The sequence below is a fragment of the Glossina fuscipes genome, unplaced genomic scaffold (assembly GCF_014805625.2).
Source record: "Glossina fuscipes isolate IAEA_lab_2018 unplaced genomic scaffold, Yale_Gfus_2 0, whole genome shotgun sequence".
In the NCBI taxonomy this organism is placed as follows: domain Eukaryota; kingdom Metazoa; phylum Arthropoda; class Insecta; order Diptera; family Glossinidae; genus Glossina; species Glossina fuscipes.
Window position 1 is genome coordinate 36,912,313 of NW_023998414.1, and position 8,221 is coordinate 36,920,533.

Sequence of the window (8,221 nt, forward strand, 5' to 3'; positions counted from 1 at the left end):
AGGGGGGGGGGGGGGAACAATTTGCGCTAATTCTAAATTAATTATTGTGGACGTCACAACGTGATAGATTAATTTTTCTTAATAATTTCTAAATGGTGAAAGATAGATTTTATCCAATTCACTTTTTTTTTTGATCACAATAAATAAAACCAATAAAGTCTGAATAATAGTAAGTAGTGTGTATATAGAGATTCGCCCTCAACTGAATATAAATTTCTTATTTGTTCTTATATTTCATTTACTATAAAAATTATTGCAATGAACACTGAATACTGAATTAACTAAACCATAATGGTCCAGTACACGATCAAACATAGACGAAATTTTACGAGTCCTGTAAAATCTCATACAATTCCCTTTTCTTCGTTGATAAAGATTAATTCTCAACCAATTTGATTTGCTTATTCATTGCATTCAGCGCTTTAGTGCATGATTTGCATAAATTTCTTACCCTAATCCCATAAGTATACTTTAATTGTCTCTGTACAAACGTGGCTTACCTTACCTTAGGTAATAAAAAAAAAAAAAAATCTTTTTTTTCTTTCAATTTCTTTCTTAAAATTGTTTTAAATTTGATAATAGCCAAGTTCAACTCAGTCATATTAAAAAAAAAATATATATATACACATATGTTGTGATCGCCTTAAGGGCAATTAATCTTTGATACCGTCCAACCAACATCGCAAATCAATACAGAGAAATTGTACAGCATATAAAGGTTAATTACGCGACATATCATAAAGGAAATTGTAATTTTTTCCTTGAAAGGTTCCTTGAAAAGTTTTACATTGCTAACAAGAACAACAACATTACCAATCAATCTTATGTATATAAATTTATCTTATCGATAGCAAGATCAACGTGTTAACTACGTTGCATCCAGGATTAGGATACTTTTTGTACTGAATTTTAAGTATAATTCATGTAAATAAATTGTATCATGTTTCGAGACTAATTGTCTTCTATAAATTGTAAAGTATAGCTTTTTCTTATGATAATCGTGCTTGTGGGCGAATCAAATCTCATCTATTTTTACCTATGATCTCTCGCCAGCAATAAAAGTATAACAGAGACGTGCAGATTTAAGCCGAATAAAAAGCTTACAACGGACTATAATGGGTACAAACATTGTAAGCTCTATGGACTATATTTCTACGTATCTTCCTTCAATGGGTAAGGCAAACGTATTTAATTATTATTCCACCCATTACCGTTCAATTAGAACAAAAAAATCAAAGGTAAATACAAAACGAATTATGCAAAAACGAATTATGCAAAATATGTGAGCCACCGTCGCTTATCCTTCGTCATTTTGTCATGATAACATTCTTGCAATTGACATTAATTTTTCGCATGAGAATTTTTTAAAGTAAACCAAGTTAAGTTTAAAAAGAAATGCCTTCCTTTGTTTTTTTTTTTTTTTTTTTTTTTTGTCATTTGACTTTTGGTTATTTAAAGCTTTAGGATCATGGTTTATAAATGGCGTTAAAAGAAATATCGAGCAACGAACAACAAACAGATATAAGTAAAAATCCTAGAGTGGGCCACAGTTCACATTTTCATTACCCTAGGCTACCTTATATTTATTTATATAACGATTGCTTAAAAAATGAGACTTCATATGGGAAACGGTCGAAAAAGTGGTGTTTCAATAGCGCCCGTCTATGGGCCCAAAACACTTTAAAACGTGCCAAAATTCATTAAAATATTTCAAGGAAGCAAGACGAGAAGAGTGACCAGCTTAAATCGATTCAGAAATTCATTCTGAATGGATCGATGCAAAACAAAATCTGGGTGTATCTCAAATCCGAAGTCCTTCGGAGTGTTGCAAACATTCGCATAATATTAATATGCCTTTGCAGGCATCAATGATGTGGGGCATATACTAAGGACTTGAGCTGACGAGCACTGTGTATCTTGACCCAGAAAAGAAAAACGAATAAACAAATTCAAATCGAAATCGGCATAATGGAAAATTAATGTTATTCAACGCCATCTGGATGTTGCATAAATTCGCACCAACTTAATATACCCTTAGTGCGATAAGTAATGTAAGTGTAATTTTAATGCACCATATTACATAGCAAGACTTCCTGACTATGTACAAAAAATGACAATGCAAAAAAAAAAAAAAAAAAAAAAAACAAATAAGAAAATTAAATTCGATCGAAACCGAATCTTTTATACCCATCGCCCTTATCCTAAAAAAGACAAAACAAGTGAAAGAACAACATTTTCATATTCTATAATATAACCAAGTATTTGCATACTTTTGAAAGCTTATTTCTACGCGTTACGAACAATTAAATTTTGATGCACTACAATATTGGGTAGTGCTAAGGTCAGTTTTTTTTTTTTTTCTATTTTTGTGCATTTATTTGATATAGTTTATGAGTAATGAGCAAGCAAAAACGAGGCTTTTTTCATTCCCTTCGCAAAACAGCTATTCTCAGTTTACGTGGTGCTATAGGCATATCCATCGACCAATTTGGCTTAGTTTCCAATGTTTCTGCACAAATTTCAAGTCGATAGTTGCGCATTTTTACGATCAGAAGAATATTTATAACAGACATTACATAAACGAACAGACGGACAGACGGACATACTTGAATCGATTTAGAATTTGATTCTGATCAAGAATCCGTATATTTTTGGCGGGGTCCTCTGATGCTTCCTTTCGGACGTTGCGCAAACGTTTTGACACAATGAATCCTTCGCCGATAAGTATAAAAATAGCCAACGAAATTATCAAAGTTGTTACCGAAACAATTTCAGTTGTTTGCATTTTTGTGTGTGTAGTAAAAGCTAAATTTTTTTTATATTGAAATATTATGTGAAGTGAAACACTTTTAGCACAAGAGCGAAAAACTATTACTCCCTCCCGCCTCCCATTTACCGGTTTACAAACATTATATTCTTATCTCACTGGAAATTATACTGTTATGTTTTGCTAATTACAACTTAGTACCAAAAGTATGCTATAAATTAACTTTAAATTACTTCCTTTTCATTTAACCATTTAAATAAATGCGCAATTAATTAATTTAATTACATATGACATATGACGAATTTTGAATACGAATTTTCTTCATATTATTACAATAACAACGGGCACGAGATTGTAAAACTGAGAAAAATCTACAAAGTCCCCCATCATTAATAAAGATAAAAATCTTGGGCGAATTTATTTATGATCTCTCTATGTAGAGAGCTTGACGATATTAAGTCTCGACGACTTGCTTCAAATGAATTCTACAAGGACGAGAGACAATTAAATTTGTAAGCAGTGATTGCAGTCCGTTTAAATCTTTTAGATTTTTTTAACCAAAATACCACTGCAGTGAAGAATAAACACTAAACGAAAATGAGGTCAATGGCTTAAATTTCAAGAGAAAACTTTGTTTTTGCCACTTTTTTTTTTCTTTTTTCCTTTTTTTTTTCTTCCAAGGAAGAACGTCACAATAACTAAACTAACAAAAGTATATGCAAAGTAATGTGTGATAAAAGTTGCAGAATATTTTGCCTTTTCGCTTATTATCTACAACAATTGTTGCCTCATTGTCTTTCGATAATCGCAGATGCGTCCTCTTAATAACCATTTCAGTCAATTCGTGCATTTTCCAAGTTGATCTATGGAAAGAATTCGCGAATCTCTCCACTAACCTAAGCTTAGTGTAACAAATTTCAAACGATTTCGGATAATCGTTTATGCCAGATATTATACGATGGGCTGACATAAAATTTGTTTCAGTCCAATCCCTGTGGTAGCCTATGGTCAACTATATTCATTATCGTAAAAGAATTATGCACAATCAGTCGATCAGTTTACTTAGGATATTCTGCCTGACCTCCCATTGATTGTGGGAGCGCATATCACCACTTTGTAGATTATAAAATGATAAATTTATTTGATTCTCTCCGATTCAGTTTGAACAAGAAAACAAGGGGAAGAACAGTCTTTAGATGTGACCACAATCGCTAAAAGGATAACACAAAGCGATATTAGTAATGCATTACTAGACTCGTAACTTGCAATTCATTATCATCGAACATTTCAACATTTATAGATAAATAGACAAATACACATATTATTGCTGATAATATCTGATATTTTCTCTTGTAATTATCGTATGTATATTACTTTTCACTTTCACGAGAATAGTCTGAGTTGCAAGTGGTATCAGCATCACCTACATTAACTTGACCTAAGGATCCATGCCGACATCGTAATAGAATCGAATAACAGCCACAAAATTTAGATGGACGGCATTTTACGAAAAGTATATAATAATTAGGTTCTAGACCTTTCCCATTACAACAACAAGTTATCAACAAACAAGTAAGCGCATATTTGGATTTCTCTTTTTATCACTGAACATGTCTATATACATACATACTGACCTAGCAAATGCATTAAAATTTGAAAGTGATTCATGTTAGTACAAAGTGAGACCCGATCTTGCCACTATTGATAAAATTCATATACGACCACTGTATTTTATACGGATTCCAATAAGCAAAAAAAAAAAAAAAAAAAAAACAAAGAGTTACAAAAGAATGTAGAAATGTACGAAAGGTGCGGTGTTTGACGGAACATGTGTAAAAAATTTAAATAATTGGTTTTGAATATATATCTGATAAGATACGTTCTTGTGCGATCATTTTTGAGCGACAACGATACGGTCAAGATCATGTTCATGAGCAACAACATCAAAAGGGGCTTTATTTAGCTCAATAAACTATTTCAGACCATAACGGGCTGACCGTTCCGTTAGACCTTTTTATGTAACTCGCAAAAAGAGACAGGCCATCAATTCAATATAACGGCCTTATTACGTTGATGATGACAGCAAGAAAATAATGTATTTTATTATACTTCTTTTTTGGCACACACTACACCGATTATTTTTCGTACCTTATTCTAAATAGTTTACACATAGAGAAGATCACAACATAATAAGCCTCTCTTTTACTAGATGAACGAGAATCATATCTCAAGAAAAGTTTCATTTTGAGTCAAGCTGGCGTCTTCCTTAGATTAGACTGGGGATAGGTAGGTATTCTGTGTTAATTAACATAAAGCGAATAACATCATGCAAAATTTAAACATTTACTTTTACTTTCAATTAATTTGTCGGCATATTTTCAATTGAATAGAAATGTAAATACAAAAGTATGACGACTTACTTGCACGTGATAGATATTAAACGGGCTCGAAGTCTAATTATCTATTTATATACACATTTGACCGTTCACATGCCGCCCAGTCAGTCAGTTAGTTGTTCAATCAGTCTGCCTGTCAAATAGTAGCCAGCAGTTAGTCATTTACTTGTTCAATGGTTTTTTTTTTTTTTTTGTTTTTTTTTTTGATTTTTTATTAAATAAAATTTCAAAGGCCACAGAAAAAAAAAAAAAAAAAAAAAGGAAAAAACTATACATGTTTGCTATTCATTGTCTGCTCCAGTAAATAAAAACTCATACAATTCACACACAACCTATCAAAAATTGGCGGGAGAAAAGAAAAAGAAGCATTTATTGAAAGATTTCTAACTTTTTTTTTTTTTTTTTTTTTTTGTTTTCTCGCTCGTTTGAGTGTAACAACTTTTCTCTAATAGATAATCGTTAGCTTTTTTTTCTTTTTTTTTCTTACCACTTACTGCGACCGAATGATGAAAAAAAGAAAAGTATCTATGTGTCTTATAAGCGTTTTCGCCTGGCGCTCTGAATTTACAGGCTTGTAGGTGTGTAAATATGTTATTTCAATATTAACATGTGTGAATAAAGCCTGTATGTATGTCTATATTTACTACCAAATTGATTGGTCACATAACAGTTTTTTTTTTTTTTTTTTTTTTTTTTTTTTTTTTTTGTTATTTATTACCTACTTGTGTAGGAGAGTAAACACCTATCAATAACGTTATTCTTTGGTAATAAGAAATGTTGTCCGATCATTTCTTTGGATAATTTTCGTTTAATGGCAAAGTATTTGTTCAAACACAGTTTACAACACACATAAATTATATAATAAACTGGAAAATTTTATCTCTAAATATCTGGTGGCATTTCATTATCAAACAAACATAATTAAGTAAATGAAACGTGAGCTACTCTCAAATAACTAAAATTTAATCAATTGTTCGCAACACGAGCAGAGAAAAAATTCAATAATAAATTATAATATAATTTAGGGATGCAAGATGAATAAATTTTATAATATAATTTTTGGCTGCATTTTGTTAATGGATAAACAATAATTTCCCCCTGTAACTAAAAAAAAGAAACAGTTACAGTATGTTTATTCGCTGCTATTCGCTGCGGGTCATAGCACAGAAATGTAACGTGGGAAACCCCCCCTGTTATGTGGGCAAAAAAACCTTGTTATACGAGGAACGTGAAATCGCGTAATATGAAAACATGTTATAACGGTACCGTGTTATCGGCGGGATTACTGTATATTAATTACATTAAGAGTTAGCATAAAAGTTTTGGCAAGAAGAAGTGCATATACATAATAAACTGATTCTATTTGATAATGGGTCGCGTTTTCGAGCTTCTTTTCGTAGCCTTCCAAACTGTCGTGTGGTCGTGTGTGAAGTTTAGTGTTTCCGCGTGCCGGTCTCGCTCCATCAGTTGCGAAATTTCATCGACTTTTACACCGACTGCGAGTTGCATCTTTGATATCGAAATTTCCGCAACGGAATCGAGCAAACCACTCCTGTGTCCTTCGTTAAATCACAACTTTCTCACCGTACACTTCACTGATTTTTTTTTTTTTTTTTTGCATCGTTTTTATACAATTTCTTATAGTAAAAACGCATTACACAACAACGTATTTCTTCAAATTTTTCACTCATTTTCAAATCAATATAACTTTGTACACGAGCGAAGAATTAGAAAACTCTCTTTTCAAAAAATGTAAGCTGAAATGTCGCCTTTTAAGCACATGTTCGTTTGAGACAATCAGGTGAGTGAGTTGTGCCCGATACATAGGCATTAACACCATTCCGCAGAAAAAATCTCGAAGAATTTTCAATATATACGGACATGCATCATACAATGCAACATAAGTTCTCTGCAAGTTTCCTGTCTCGACCGACAGTATGTATTATGTGAAATTTAGGTTGTAATGGAACCGACTTGACAAAATGACGATAATTATTTTCCATTACACGTTAATGATAAAATTTGTATGAAGAAATCGGACAAGGACGGGGGAACGAATCATGACGTATATATATATATGTCTAGAGTATAATTCGTAAAATTATGTGAAAAAAATTTTCAAAATAATATTCATTTAAATCAATACTCCGAACCCGGATAAAATATTAAACGCAACACTACAACGTGCTTTTTATGCATACTTTCTTAAGATCGTCTTGGAATCTTTCGTCCTTCAGAAAATTGCAAATTAAATTTCGGTTAGAATAGGATCACCTACACACAAAACCATACCTAGCCAAAGCACTTGCTTGAAGCCATTAAACCCGTTTTTGGTAAGAAGCTCTTCGCTCTTTAAAATTAAAATCGATTTGGAACTACACAGAAAAAGGCATAATAAAATGTCACAAACGGATTTCTGAAGCATATTGACATGCTTAAGACTATCCTAATCAAGCTTGAAGCACTTTCGCTCTCGGCATTATCACTCGTCTAATTAATGTCACCGAGCGTTCGTATTACTATCGACTGAATTGTTGTTGTCACTCCTTTCAAATCTCAAATTTAGAGACAATTTATTGAAAATTTATTTTAATGTTACCTACGGACCATATAAAACGCATCCTAAATTTGAGTCCATTTTTCTATGTAAACGCAAAACACGAAACCTAAAAAAAGAAAAACTAGGACGTATCTACTGATATATGAAAAATATAACCACAAAATTGAACAGAGGCGCTAACGTAGCTGTATTTAGCAATAAACTCAACGGGTTGATGATGGCACACATGTAGAAACAAATGTAAAAAAAATAATAGAACTCGCAAATTTTGCAAATTAATTTCAAGTCCCGCCCGGTTATATAGCCTTGACGGAAGAATGTAAGGTACAATAGATTTGCTTACAATAGATGCAAATACTTATCAAAGATCTCCGTCGCATTTGAGAGTCGATTGTTTTTTGAAATTTCACTACTTGGATATGGGAGTCGTCCTTAATTAACGGTCGCAGGTGAAATTTCAAATTCATCTTGATTCATCGACACGACAAAAAAAAAAAA

General features: G+C 32.1%; 1 protein-coding gene across 3 annotated transcripts in view; it reads right to left on the bottom strand.

Moving 5' to 3' along the window:
• Positions 1–8,221, bottom strand: part of LOC119631662 (dynein light chain 2, cytoplasmic) — a 28,466-nt gene that overhangs the window by 16,290 nt on the left and 3,955 nt on the right. The window contains exon 1 of one of the 3 annotated variants that reach the window (XM_038024079.1): positions 5,188–5,311. The exons of the other annotated variants lie outside the window; for them this stretch is intronic. The gene's annotated coding sequence lies outside the window, so the exon portion shown is untranslated. Of the gene's footprint in view, positions 1–5,187; positions 5,312–8,221 lie in introns of those variants that run through there. 3 annotated transcript variants of the gene reach the window in all.